This window comes from Rattus norvegicus, chromosome 5, assembly GCF_021556685.1.
Source record: "Rattus norvegicus strain SHRSP/BbbUtx chromosome 5, alternate assembly SHRSP_T2T, whole genome shotgun sequence".
Taxonomy (NCBI): domain Eukaryota; kingdom Metazoa; phylum Chordata; class Mammalia; order Rodentia; family Muridae; genus Rattus; species Rattus norvegicus.
The window spans coordinates 130,851,040-130,866,143 of NC_141538.1; positions in this window are offsets into that span (position 1 = coordinate 130,851,040).

The window sequence follows — 15,104 nt, forward strand, 5'->3', positions numbered from 1 at the left end:
GTCTTCCCCGTAATGTTGCCTCAGTTGGCATGTCCTTTTGACGAGTGTCCAGGATCCTCAAGGGAGACCCAGGGAGTTAGAGGGGCTGGGCTCAGCCTGAAAGGACATCAGGGAAGGTATTTTTTTCAGGGAGGTGGCTCTAAGATTTGAAATATGAAGAGAATTTATGTGGAAAGGGAAAGATGAGGAAAAGAAAGGGGTTTTTAGGTGGAGGAAACAGCAGGTGAGTGATCTAGGAAGAGACATCCAGCTGTCACTAGACAGGTGGAGAGATGAGGCTGGCAGTGGCTGGAGGTGGCAGTGCTATTAGCTTAGATAGCCCTTCTGGGTCAGGTGAGGAAGTCAGGGTTCTTATGAGAAAGGATTTGTGTTGTTAGCTCAATTTCTTTGACTATGTAGAAAATGGATCACAAGGGAAATAGCAGCCAAGACAGGGAATCAAGGAAACACTGGGGTGTTGGTACTGCCCTTCCTACCCAGATTGCATTTTATCTGCACTAATCAGAGTTCTCTGAAGATGCAGCACAAAATAGGAGGTCTGTCTGTCTGTCTACCTATCACACACGCCCGCACACACTCATGCACGCATGCATGCACGCACCCACACACTTGGCTTAGGTAGATATAGACCCACTTCTACTAAGCTGACACCTCAGGAAAGATAGGGACACAATTCTAATTTATTTCCAAAGACCTGAGAACCATGCATCCCTTCATAGCTACCTGCTTGTGACTCACGAGTCACAGATTGGAGTACCTGCCCCCCATACTCTGGGAATAGTTTTCATGGTCTGTTTGCTTTGAGGACACCATAGTTCACACCATGTGTATAGCTGGTTCTAGAGGGCCTTATATTAATTTATTGGATATTTCCTATGAATGATTCTGAGCTTTGGGCTTCCTGCTTCCTCAGCATTTCTTTGCTATCAGTCCTCAATGTCCCTCTGTCCCAGAAATAAATTTCAGGGTAATCATGGCTAAGAGACATGATTAACACACTCTCTAGCACTCTGGGATTTAGAGCCTGGTCTCTTGGTGCACATCTAGTGCTTGCCTTTGCCAGCTGCGCTCTTCAGCTCCATGACAGTGACAACGAGGATGGGCCCACATTGGCTCTGAAGGTGAATGGATAGCAACTGGTAAAATGGTACTCTAGATTCTGCCTTAACTCCTTACACTGCTCCAGTCCTCACAAGCTCTCCAAGTGGCTGGTTTTGGGAGGAAGGCATGGAAAGGTAGCATCAGAAATGACTCTTTTTCAGGCAATAGTTCTGGATGCATCAGGAAGTCTCTTCCCCATACCTCAAGCTGATCATGGTGCTTTCATGACTCAAAATCATGAATATTAAACCAAGGGAAAGTTGACAGTATTTAAATGAGCATCATTAAGAGACACATAAATTAACAGGGTTTTTAGTTCTTGTGGAACTGCCGTTTCAATGTTAATTAAACAATCGGAGTGCCCGGGTGCTTTTGCAGCAAACTGTCCCCAAAGTGTGCTGCAGAATATCATTATGGGTGGTTGCCTTGCTGTTTAATTATTTCCAAGTTGATTTTCCCCCCATTGCTGCAGTACTTTTATGCTTGTCTTGCATTTGGGAAAGATGATGGGGCTGAACTTCTGAGGCAGCTGCCAGGGTGATCTCTTGCAGCCTCATGATGAGGACCCGAGCTGAGCAATGTTGCCTCTACATGCTATCCCTCCATGACAGAAACCTCAGAAGACCCTTGGGTCCCCTGATGAATTACACCTTGTTGGGATACTAGGAGGTTCCTGGATCCTTGGTTGCAGATAATCTTACTTTCAGGAAGTTGGGGAGTCTGAGTTTGGATGGAGTCTGCAATGTGAAGGGAAAGGCAGAGAGTGAGAAAGGAGTACCATGACTACAGAAGGTAGAGTGTGATAGAGAAGCCAGGAACCCAGTAATCTGCTCTAGATTCCACTGATCCTGGCTAGGTTATCTGGAGACAGCCTCATCTCTCTCTGGTGTTAGTGTCTTAAATTATAAAATGAATCCAAACTTTTGACATTGGAACATGACCCCTGTTCATACTTGCAACCATGGACACACACACACACACACACACACACACACACACACACACACACACACACACACACGTGCTTGCACCCCCTACACACCGAAAAGAAGTCTCAATGTTTCAAGTAAATATAGTTTTGTGTTTTGTGTTAAATTGCATTAAATAGCTATCTTTGGCTGTATGTAGTCTGTAGGATTATACAATATTTCTCTCTCTCTCTCTCTCTCTCTCTCTCTCTCTCTCTCTCTCTCTCTCTCTCCCTCTTTCTCTTTCTATCTCAGCAGAATTTGTCTGTGTAACAGCAATAGCTGACCTTGAACTTGCTTTGTAGACCACGCTGGCCTCAAACTCTTAGAGATCCGCCTGCCTCTGCCTCTTGGGTTCTGGGAAAGTGTGCACCACCCCTGCCCAGATTATTTTTCACTCTTAAAGGGCTATTCTAATCCACTCCAGGGATGAAGACATCTTGAATTTCACTGAAATACTAGATTCTAGCTAAAGAGTTCTGAATTTAAAGGTATATCTTCCTACTTCAATGATCTGGTTTAGAAGTGGATTTTCCTACTTCAAATTAAGCCTCCATTTTTGGGTTTTAGTTTCAAATGTAGTCAAGTTGACAACCAAGAATAGCCATCACAGATCCCCATTGACCATTTAATTTAAACTCACCTGTTTCAAGACATTGACCCTTTCTCCTTTACTAATTTTTTTACATCACTGCTATTTATTTTCTTCACATGTACTAGAACATAAGTTTCTACTGGCAAGGATTTGGACCTATGTGATCACTTTTGCAGTTCCTCTTTCTTGGGTCGGCTAGAAAGCTCTGCTTATAGATATTTTCGAGCTCTCAACTTGGAGTACTAGCAGTGGGCTTCTTTCTCCTAGCATTTCATGTTGGGCATGAAAATATTGGCAAGAGTGGCAGTCCAGCTTGCTTCTGGAAGTTTCTATGATTGAAGAACTAAAGACCAGCTGCATCCCACCACTGCAAAGTCTTCTCTTCTACCTGTGCCCCACCCCCAATGTCTTCAGAGATATTCTTATGTAGGGTGAGGACAATCAAGTTAATCAAAAGGCTCTGATATGCTTTTCTTTAGCTAAACTTTTCTCAAGAACCAACAGTATCTAGGAGCTGAGCTGGGTGTCTGGATACATCTTCTTAGCTTGGGAAGGCTGTTTCCTATAGAAGATCACCAGGCCTTATATCTTAATACTAAGACTCAAGAAGACACTAAGCTAATGGTCACAGAAACGGAGAGCAGTGTGTTTGCTTGTCCTTTCATTCAGGACTGAGCTTTCCCATTGCCTGGAGAGTGTTCAAAGCAATTCTCTTTAGTATACTACAATATTCACTTGTTCATTTTATATACCAAGGGTAGAGTTACTTAAAAAACGCAGGGCAATATTCCTAATATGACATAAAATTGAGAGAAAGAGGAAAGATATAAAACTATGTATCTAAGTACAGATGTCCACATTTGTCTGTCTGTCTGTATACTGGGACTAAAGCCAGTCAAATGCTGCTGAAAATGCTACTTGTCCATTAGTCTCTGTGCCAAAGTACCATTACAGGACAGAGGGGGCACAGAAAATCTGGTAAGAGTAATTGTGTGAGTTTGGGTTCTTGGGATCAGTATAGGCTGATGGAGCAGGGTCTCAGATGTCTTTTGAACATTGTCAAGCTGTAGAGGAAATGCACTGGTATTTCTAGGTGAGGGCATGGTCGTTCCATGCCCTTCCACTTGGGTCTGGCTTTGCCTACTGGGGAATCCAAGCTAATAGAACCTCCATCCAGGAGTGCAATGGCTTCCTTTCAAAAACCAATTGAGATCCATGAAGATTAATTTTAGGAATGGTTGTAAAAATTCAAAGCCATAAAGAGGAAAACCATAAGAAAAAAGTTTAGTAAAATTATAAAAATTTTAGGCATAGTGCTTATCCAATGATTGAGATAGTTCATACGGTGTTTTCTATGTAGGCTACAGGCTTCACGAGAGTCAGCAGTGTGTTTAATTCTTTTCCATTGTTATTTCCACGGAGGAGGGGATGCTTTGTAAATAACAATGAACAGCAAGCACTGGCTTCCATGTCACCATGCTCCTGGTGTTTGTTATAGTTATGAGGAATAATTCAATAAACCAGCGAACAGCATTCTTGGGAGAGTTCTTTGTTACTTTCCTTCCTTGCTTATGCTAAGCTCAATGGGAGGAAAGTTGATGAGCCTTAGAGTAGATTGGAAAACAGCTGCAATACTTTGTGAACTTTTCAACCAGCCGATTAGAAGGAGGGTGTGTTTCAGAATACTTTTGTGACTTGCTTTGGTCAATGATTTTGTGCTGTGTATGTGTTGCTGAGGATTGAATATAGGGTCTTGTATATGCCAGACAAGTTCTCTAACATCAACCTATTTCCATAGCTATAGAGATATTTCAAAGTCTAAGAGACCTTGCAAAGCTTCCTTCCTTGTCTTTGGTTAAAATAGAGATGACAGCCATGTGACAAAGCCCAGGCCAGCCTGTTAGATGATAATAAATGTATGACACGGCTGATCTCCATTACCTCTGGTTGAGAGCCAGCCTACACACAGAAGCTGGTATTCCTAACTGACCCACAGACAATACACAGACGAATGAATGATCCCAGCCAAGACCAGCAGGAGGGCCACCCACCTGAGAACAGCTCAAATTACCAACCTACAGAATCCTGAGCTAAATAAATGGTTGTGTGAAGCCCCTGAATTTTGGATGAGTTGTTGAACACAAAAATAGAAGGCTAGTAAAGATGTTCAAAGGGATATTCAGAACTAATTAGAAGGTGTTTCATCATATAGCCTGCCAATAGGAACACAATTAAAATAACCAAACAAAGCTCACCAGGAAATGTTGTGTAATGACTGTCATGATGTAGGAGCAACATTTTCAAGAACCACACTGAGCTGGCATTTCCATCGTGGGTAGCTATCCAAGGGACAGATTGCTGGGGTTCCGTGCAGCTCGAGTCTGCGCCATGGGAGGAATGGTTGTGAAAGTTCAGAAGTTTGCCCAGTTTTTAGCTTCTCTTCCAGGCTTTGCTCAGTGGATCCTCTCATCTCGATGCCAAAGACGGTTCCCACTATTTGCAGACAAATAAAGCAATTCTCTCCCCACTATCTCTTTCTTTCTGTGTTTAAGTAGAGTTTTCTGCTCCTTCTTATGTAAGACCACCGTCTCACACAGGCTATACCACAGACCAATCCTGGTGGCCAAACACACTGTTGGTGCTTCTGTGCTTTTCTCTTTCTATCTGGACCCCCTCTTTCTGTGTATTCTCTTTCTATCTGGACCCCCACACCACCCCCACCAGCTGCCAAGACCCTTTCAAAGCAGAGTAACACAGATGTTAGCTTCCAGGGAAATGTTCTTCATTAGATAACAACACAGTCGCTTTCTCTAAGCTCTTAGCACCACAACTTGGCACACTATAGCAAACCACTTCTGCTCCTTTTCTTGCCCTTCTTCCTCCTATGCTTGCTTCCCCTCTAATTCCCATTTGCAGGTCAGTTCCCACACACATTTTGTAATAAAGCAGGGTCTCAAGATAACTTAAAAGTACATAGATGAAGAATGAGCCTATATTTGAACAGGGATTCGCATCACTGTTTTGCATTAGACAGTCTCATTAGCCTTATTTTCCAAATGAGGAAACCGAGGGCCAACACAATTAAATGGCTTGTTGCAGTACTCTGAGGGAGAAATGAGGAGGAGGCAGAAATTCCAGTGCTTAGAGGATGTGATCCCTTCAGTCATTTTTTGTTTGTTCATTGCATAAATGTTTCTTTTGTGACCACTCTTCCAGACCTACCCTTTTTGTCTCAGTCTCCGACTGCTACAACATGTTACAAACCTGCTACAGTTACTCTTGGTCCAGTTTTTGCACTGAACCCAGACTGGGCTTGATATTTTCTATTCCCCAAACTCCCAGATGTTCTATTGTAGTTTTCTTTTCCCATTGGGATATGAGCAATCTGAGGGCCACCTACAAGCCCATTATAATTCCATACAATTAAGTTTTTGTTTGTTTGGTCAAGTGATGGACTCTGTAATGTTAAAGCTTGGGAGTGTTCAGCTACGGGTAGATGATGAAGGGACCCCTTAACATTCACAGGCAGCTTCGACTTGTCTTGATGGCAGCCAAAAGGCTGTATTATAAGCAGGCAAGCACTGTCTTTTAAAGGTAAAATGGAGATCTTGAAAGAAAATATGCAGGAACAGTCAGTGCTCAGCAACTCAGAGAACAATACAGGAAGCTGCTGGCTGACAGTGTTGGTGGTCCACATGGGGCTTCTCTAGATATCTATGCATATTTAGGGGCACCACAGCTGTGGACTACCCTTTGGGTATTGTGTGCTAGCATACTAGCTAACTACCATAGGCAGCTGGAGTGTCCACTAAAGGCAAGTGGTAGAAGGCAAAGTAAAAATTCCACTCCTAGCCTCAAGTAGGAATGACTTCTACCTCAGAGCTCCTCTTTAGGGCCAGGTTCAAGCCCACCTCAGGGAGGCTTTGGCTGAGGTGGTACTACATTCAGTTTCCCACTTCCTATTCCATTTTCCCCACTTCCTCATTGAGCCTGGAAAATTTCCCTAAAAAAAACTTCTTGCATATGTAGTTCTGTCTCAAGGTCTGCTCTGAAGAAGCCAACCCTCGACACATACATGGAAACATATAGGGCTATACAAATGAGATGCAAGCTGTACATGCCCCATAGCATGGAGAAGTACATACTGTCCCTTCCCCATGTTCTTGGGTTGTCAATTGATGTTGATTCTACCTTATAGGACCTCTGTGAGAATCGATTGATGTCATGACATTTGGCTGAACTTAGGACTCCTTCTTCATCCACGAGAGCTTTGTTACAATTCCCTTAGTTCTTTAAAAGAGTCACATGATGGTGATGTATGCCTTTAATCCAAGCACTTAGGAGGCAGAGGCAGATGGGAGAGATGGATAGATCGAGAATGACCAGGGCTATGCAGAGAAACCCTGACTTGAAAAACAAAACAAAACAAAACAAAACCAAAAACACCAAAAAGAAAAAAACCAAACAAACAAATCCAACCAACCAACTTACAAACCAACTACCATCATCAAAACTCCATAATATAGGAAAGGCATCAGTCTGTCCTATTTGATATGAAAAAAGTGAAAGAGTGGCTCGTTGCTTGCCCAAGGCCACATAGTGCCTTTCATTTTTGTTTTTAGTGTCTGATTTTCTTTCCTTTGCAGCTCTTTTGCGGGCTAAGCATGGGGGAATGGTTCATACCTTTTGTGTCATAAGAGATAAGTAGTGCAAAGGACCCCTGATAGGCAACCTAGTTCCTGGTCAAGAGCTAATGTATCTGGGAGTTAATGGTGGCCAGACAATTACTAGATAGTGGATAGGAAACAAGGGTAACTCCTGAGGTTGAAACAATCTGTGTTCTTCAGGACCTTGGTGTCCAGAGGAACGAGAAGAGTGTTCCTCAAAACAAACATTGTATCCATCCGAGTATGAAGGTAATTAGAGAACCACAAAAGGATGTGAACCCATATGCTCAAAATAATGATACCCAAAAGACATTGAAATGGAGCTGCTCTTGTTCTGAAGACAGTCCTATCCAGCATGATCATCTCTGGAACTTGTTCAACTCCACCTGCCAAGATCAGACTCTTGTGTTCTGTTCTCTATTAAAACTTACCGTGATTGGTAGACTATTTCAGTCTCCTCTCTCTTGACTATGGAATCCTTGGACAGAGACTAAGTCTATGTCTGGGTTCTGCTGCTATAGTAATCAACTGAGTTAGGATCCTGACCACAATTTAGCTCTGTCTTTGCCAGAGACTAGTTCTAGGCTTCAGGTTTGACCTGAGCCACATCTTTACCAAAGACTGAGCCTTAACAGTCAGTTTTGTCTGAACTTTGATTTTGGTCACCATCTGAGTTCTGAATTTGGTCCCAGGCTGAGCTCTCATCCCAGTCACTGTAAAGCCATGAACCTTGCCCTAGACGAGTCCTAACTACAGCTGTAGACTACACCAGGATTCCTCTAATATGCCTATCAGTTCACAAGCACCTCAGGTCAGAAAATCATCTTGCTATTGTAACACACATGTGCACATAGTTTAAATCCTCCTTGTTTCATCTTTTTTTTTCTGCCACATAACCTCTTTGGATGGTGAGCATTCCCAGGGCACAAGGGTCTGACAAAAGGTGGAGCCTCTACAGAATACAGAGTTTGTCTGCTAAGTGACCATCCCTGGTAAAGAGTTTACCATGGCTCTCTTGAGATAGGAACTGAAATTGATTGATCTGATCGTAGTTGCTTTCAACTTTCTCTACCATGACATCTCTGTGATCAAGGGCCATTTGAGAAGATTTGAGCCGTTTTTACACACCACAGGATTCTGGGCACAGTAATCGACTTTTCCTCAACAGTCAGGAACTTGTGGACAAAGAAAATGGGAAGAAGGACTTTGCCTTCCCAGGCAGAAAATTAATTATAAAATCAGATTGTGTTGCCAGAATTGTTTATATCTATGTTTAAGGAACTTGCCATCTTCTGAATCTAATAGACGGAGCATTCAGAGCCTGATTGCTACAACAGTTTTTAATTTGTTTGGAAATTGATCCAAGGAATGAAGAAATGCTTTTCAATACCACACGAAGGCAACACTGGCATGTCTTTTCTTTTTAAAACAATGACAACCCAGTTCTTAACATTGAATAATTGAATAAACACATCTGTCAGAAACAGGTTGTGGACCTCTGGTCTGAAGGGTGCTGTTTTTAAGGAGTTGCTAACACCTCACAAGCCTTTACTTTTTAGCACTAGGGTGTCTGTCATGTTGCCTCCTCAGGACAGACCCGGATGTTGGGTGCCAGCATGTTCATCCTTTGCTCTCTGCTTCAGAGAGAGGAGCATCAGTCTCAGGAGACTTTCCCAGGGCACACCACTGAGCTAGTGCCCTCTGCCCCCTCGAATGACTCCTGTGGGTTTGGTAAATGAAAGGTTTTTTGCCCTTGTAAGAAACAGGTAAGTGCCTGGCAGCTTGTGGCTGCCGTATGAGTTACTTTTCTGTTGCAGTGACAAAATACTTGACACAAAAAATTAACGCGAAGAAGGAAGGATTTATTTTAGCTCATTATTTGAAGGTACAGGCATAAAAACCACGGGAGTAGGAACATGAGGTGACTGGCCCCAGTGCATCTGCAACCAGGAAGCAGAGAGAAGAATGGATGTGCCACTTTCTTTAGTTGGAGGGAGTCTTCCCATTCCAGTTAAACCTTTTTAGAAATGTTCCCACGGACATGCTCAGAGATGATTTTGCTGTCAGTTCCAACTCTAGTCAGGTTTGAGATTGGCCATAGCAACTGGCGATGTAGCTCAAATCCGTGTACCACAGGCCTGTGGCCTATTTCTCTATACAGCTACCCCTTACACCGTCCTCACCGCACTCTTGGTGACCTTCAACATTCTGCTTTTCCTCTCTCCAAGCCTTAGTTTCTTCTTCAGTAAGTGGGGATGTTACCTTCTGTCACTGGTATGAAAACTAAAGATATTGTTAGTACAGCAATAAGCAGTCATTCATTAGTAGTTTGAAGTGTGAAACACTGATCAAAGCCATGGGGCTGTCGTGGCACCTGTGATGGTTCTTGGAATGCAGTAAGTGTCTTAGTCATGCCCTCTGTGCCCATCTTCAGGGTGACATGTGGCCCTGAGGGTTTGAAACCACAGTTTAACATTCTTCACTGGGTGGTTACGTTATGAGAGATTGCTTTGTAAAGTTGAGAAGGTGTCTCCATTGAAGACAAGAGGTTCACTTCTGGACTCTCTTACTGCATCTTTCATTGAAAATCCCAATGGTGTGAGGATGGTATAGTGGTCAAAATAAGACTGTTGGCTTTTTTTTTTATTTTTTGGTTATTTTATTTACATTTCAAATGTTATCTCCCTTCCTGGTTTCTCTCCCACAAGCCCCCTATCCCTTCCCCCCTCCCCTATGCTTCTATGAGGGTGCTCCCTACCCACCTACCCACCTGCTTCCGCCTCACTGCCCTAGCATTCCTCTATGCTGAGGCATTGAGCCTCCACAGGACCAAGGGCCTCCTCTCCCACTGATGCTAGATAAGACAACCTTCTGCTACATACGCAGCTGGAGCCATGGGTCCCTCCATGTGTACTCCTGGGTTTGTGATTTAATCCCTGTGAGCTCTGAGGAAGGTGGGGTGAGTCTGGTTGATTGATATTGTTGTTCTTCCTATGGGGTTGCAAACCCCTTCAGTTCCTTCAGTCACTCCTGCACTGGGGTCTACAAGCTTAGTCCGATAGTTGGCTCAAGCATCCACATCTGTATTGGCCAGGCTCTGGCAGAGCCTCTCAGGGGACAGTTATACGAGGGGGACAGTTATACGAGGCTCCTGTCAGCAAGTTCTTCTTGGCATCAGCAATAGTGTCTGGTTTGGGTGTCTGCAGATGGGATGGATCCCTGGGGGTGGGGGGCGCAGTCTCTGGATGGCCTTTCCTTCAGTCTCTGCTCTACTCTTTGTTCCTGCATTTCCTTTAGGAGCAATTCTGGGTTAATATTTTTGAGATAGGTGGGTGGTCCCATCCCTCAATGGGGGGGTTAACCTCTGGATATGGTCTTTACAGGTTCTATCTCTCCTTTGTTGGGTATTTCAGCTAATATCATCCCTGTTGGGTCCTGGGAGCCTCTTGCTTTCTTGGCATCTGGGACTTCCTAGTGACTACCCTCAGTTCCCCCTCCCCTATTGCTAAACACCTCTGTTCAATTTCCTGACCCTCTGCACTTCTCCCCCATCTCCTCCCATACCTGATCCTCCCCTTTTCCCCTCCCTCCCAGGCTTCTCCCTCCCTCTGCCTCCTGTGTCTCTTCCTTCTAAGCAGGACTGAAGCATCCACCCTTTGGTCTTTCTTCTTGAGCTTCATACGATCTGTGAGTTGTATCAAGGGTATTCTAAGCTGTTTTCCTAATATCTACTTATCAGTAAATACATACCACGTGTGTTCTTTTAAGAGACAGAGAGTTGTTCTAACCTCAAACTTAATCAAGACTTCTGCCTCAGCCTCCAGAACAGCTGGGATTGTGAGTACATGAGAGCTAAATCAGAACTTTACATATTTTTTTCCATAGTTGTGAGCAAGTTCCTGATGTTAGGAGCTGCTGAGGGCTTCAGAGAGAAGCAGTAGATTGCCCTAAAAGATGCAGAGGTACTAGGGTGAGGGAGAGGACACAGAGAAAGGTTGGGATGGACTAAGGAAGTTAATTTGTTCTTCTGACAATTGGGAACACTGAAGTGTTGGAAGAAGAGTGGCACCTACTGAGTTTTAAATTTCTTCCTCTTCCCCTCCCACTGAGGTGGTCCTGATATGACTGTGTCTGTATTGATGTCTTCCAGCAGCCCAGCTAGAAGAACGTATCCCAAATACAGGCAACAGCTTTTTTTTTCTTTTTTTCGGAGCTGGGGACCGAACCCAGGGCCTTGCGCTTGCTAGGCAAGTGCTCTACCACTGAGCTAAATCCCCAACCCCCAGGCAACAGCTTTTGGGATAGCACTCATTCTAGTTGTTTGGAACTCACATGGAGATCAAGCTGCACATCTGTTACTTATGTGTGGGGAGGACTAGGTCCAACCCATGCATGTTCTGTGGTTGGCGGTTTAGTTTCTGAGCCTCAAGGGTCCAGGTTAGTTGATTCTATTGGTCTTCCTGTGGAGTCCTATCCTCTTTGGGGCTTCAATCCTTCCTCCTGTTCATAAGAATTACCAAGTTCCATCCACTGTTTGGGTGTGGGTGTCTGTATCTGTCTGGGTGGAGCCTCTTAACATTTTTTTTTATTGAAAAAAATGTTGGCCTCACCAGGCAAGTGTGGCAGAAACCAGCTAGACTGTGCCCACCTTGCCAGGCAGTGAGGCTAGCCAGGCACCACTATGATAAAACACTATCTGATGGAGATGTAGGAAAGATAGAAACCCGAGTGCTATGTGGAGAGGTAGAACTAGAGACACAGTGGTGGCAACAAGTGTGAAAGGCTGAGGTTATCAGTGCCCAGGAGGATCAATAGGGTCATGTGTAGCAGCCTGGAGCTTACAGGCTGCCGACATGCTGTCCAGTCATGGGATCTCTTTGGCTTTGGGCAATGGTGGAGGGCCCAGATGAGGAACAGTTTACTTTCAGGATTGAACCTCACTGAAGGATCACTGTGGTGTCTGATGTTACCAGAGGCCATGTTGATGATTGAGGACCATGTTCCTTTTCCAGGCCATGATAAAGCCAGAGATCCATGTGGATGTGCATGGTCTGTGATGCTGACTGAAACTGTGTTGATGCCCTTGGGCTTTGCTGCCACAGGGGGACCATGCCTGTGAAGCCACTGGAGGCCATGTTAAAGCCCCTGGTTCATGCTACCTTAGAAGGCCATGAGTAGGTTGGTGGACCTGATATTGCCTGTGGCTGTGTTCATGTCTGTGGCCCATGTTACCACCCAAGACAATGCAGATATCTGTGGTCAGTGCCACCACCTGAAGCTACGATTATGCCAAGGGTCATGCTGCAGTCCAAGGGTCATGTTGATATGAGAGTAGCCTGTGCAGCTACTTGAAAACAAGTGATGTGCATGGTCCTTGTGGCTGCCAAGGGCCACTTATGGGTCTGTGGTCCTGATGTGGCCCAGGGCTGTGTTGATGTCTGTAGCCAATGTTGCTACCCAAGGCCATGAGGATATCCATGGTCCATGTTGCTCTCTGAAGCAATGTTGATGTTTCCAACCTACATCAGTGCTGGGGGTTATGTTGGAGTGGCCCATGCAGCTGCCTGGGGTTGTGCGGTCTGTGGTCCATGCTGCCACTGAGGACCATGAGGTCAGTGGCCCTGATATGGCAGGGAGCTGGATTGATGTGTAACCACCATTGGATATCCGTGGTTTGTGCTGTAGTCTGAAGCTGTATTGATGCCAGTAGGCTGTGCTGCTTCTGGGCACCTTACTGATCTGTGTAGACTTATGCAGACACCTAAGGCTATGGTAATGCCTGAGTTTCTGCTGCTGCTGAGGGCCATGTCTGGGTCTGTGGTCCTGATGCAGCCAAGGTCTGTGTTAATGTCCATGGCCTGTGTTACCATCGAAGGTTATGTGGACGTCAGTGGTCTCCTCTGCAGCCTGAGGCCGTGCTGACGTCCTCAGGCTGTGGGGCAGTCAGGGGTCATATTGATATAGTGGCCTGCACTTCCACTTGAGGCCATGTTGATATCTGCAGTCTGGGCTGTTCTGAGGGTCTTGTCTGGATCCTGGTCCTACTGCAGCAGGGGTCGGTGTTCACTTTCTGTGAACATAGAAACCACATAGAGGTACATGATCTATGTTCCCATTGACTGAAGAGCAAGGAAGCTACTTTTGTTGTGATGGTGAGGACAGCAGATGCACAGTTGAAGGGAGGACATGGAAGGCTTCTGTGACAACCTCTACTCCCCCAACCTGTTCACCCCACCTAAAAAGGTAACAGCCTAGACAGGGCCTATAATTAAAAAGTGTGACAGGGTTACTGGAGTGTGGCACTCTACAACTGACAGTTTCTGGCAGGGGCATGGGAAGGAAAGGACTCAGTTCTGTTTAAGGGACAGGCCACTGAGAGTTTGACCATGCTCTATTTGGGCATATAGATAAAACAAATTGGATTTATTTTTTTGTTATTGTTGCTTGTTTTTCTATAAAAATTTTAAAAAATTGCCAAAGAACCAATAACGTGTAATGTTATTGATATATATAAGAAAATAGATACTTTTCTAAGAAAAATAAATCCCTCCTCCTATTTCTCCCGCTTTCTTTCTACCTCCCTCTCATGCAGATCCACTCCCTTTATGTCTATCATTGGGAAACAAGTAGATTTCTAGGGATAATAATAAAATAAAATAAAAATAACAAAACAAAAGAAACAGAGGGAAAAGGGCCCAAGAAAAGTCACAAGGAACAGAGACCTACTTATTCACAATCAGAAGTCCCATAAAAACACTGAACTGAGTATATACACAAAGGACCTGTGGCAGACCCTTGCATGCCCTGTGCATGCTGCCTCAGTCTCTGAATTCCCAGGGACTTTGATCATGTTGCTTTACTTATAGGGCCTTGTTTTCTTGGTGTCTTCCTCCCATCGAGCTCTTACACTTTTTCTGCTTCCATAGTTTCACAGAGTAGAGATTTGATGGAGATATCCAATGTAGGGTAAGTGTTCTGAGGTTTCTCACTATTTGTTTAATGGCTGACTGTCTCTGCATTTGTTCCCATCTGCTTGAGAAGGAAGCTGTTGATAGCTGATCTGTGAAGAACTGTGTTGGAATTTTGATTGGGGTATTGCACTGAGTCTGTAGATTGTTTTTGGTACAGTGACCATTTTTTATTATATTATGATATTACTACATTACTGATCCATGAGCATAGGAGATCATTCTATCTTCTGATATCTTTTTCAGTATCTCTCTTCAAAGACAAAAGGTTTTAACCATACAAGTCTTTCACATGCTTGGTTCGAGGTGTCACAATATATTTTATATTATTTGAGTCTGTTGTGAAGGATATCATTTCCCTGACTTATTTTTCAAAGCAAATGCCATTTGCATATAGGAGGGCTACTGATTTCTGTGAGTTAATTTTATATCCAGCTACTTTGCTGAAAGTATTTGCCAGCTATAGGAGTGTCTCAGTGAAATTTTTAGGGTTATTCATTTATATTATATCATATCTGGGCAAAGATTCTTTGACTTTTTCCTTTCTAATTTGATTCCCTTAATCCCTTTCAGCTGTCCCGATCCTCTAGCTAAGTCTTCAAATACTGTATTGACTATGTATGGAGACAGTAGATAACCTTGTTTTATTCCTGATTTTAGTGGGATTGGTTTGAATTTCTCTCCATTTAAGTTGATGTAAGCCATGGAATTTATGTAAACTGCTTTTATTAAGTTGAGTTATGTTCCTTGAATCCCTAATCCCTCCAGGACTTTTATCATGAAGGGTGCTCGATTTTATCAAAGG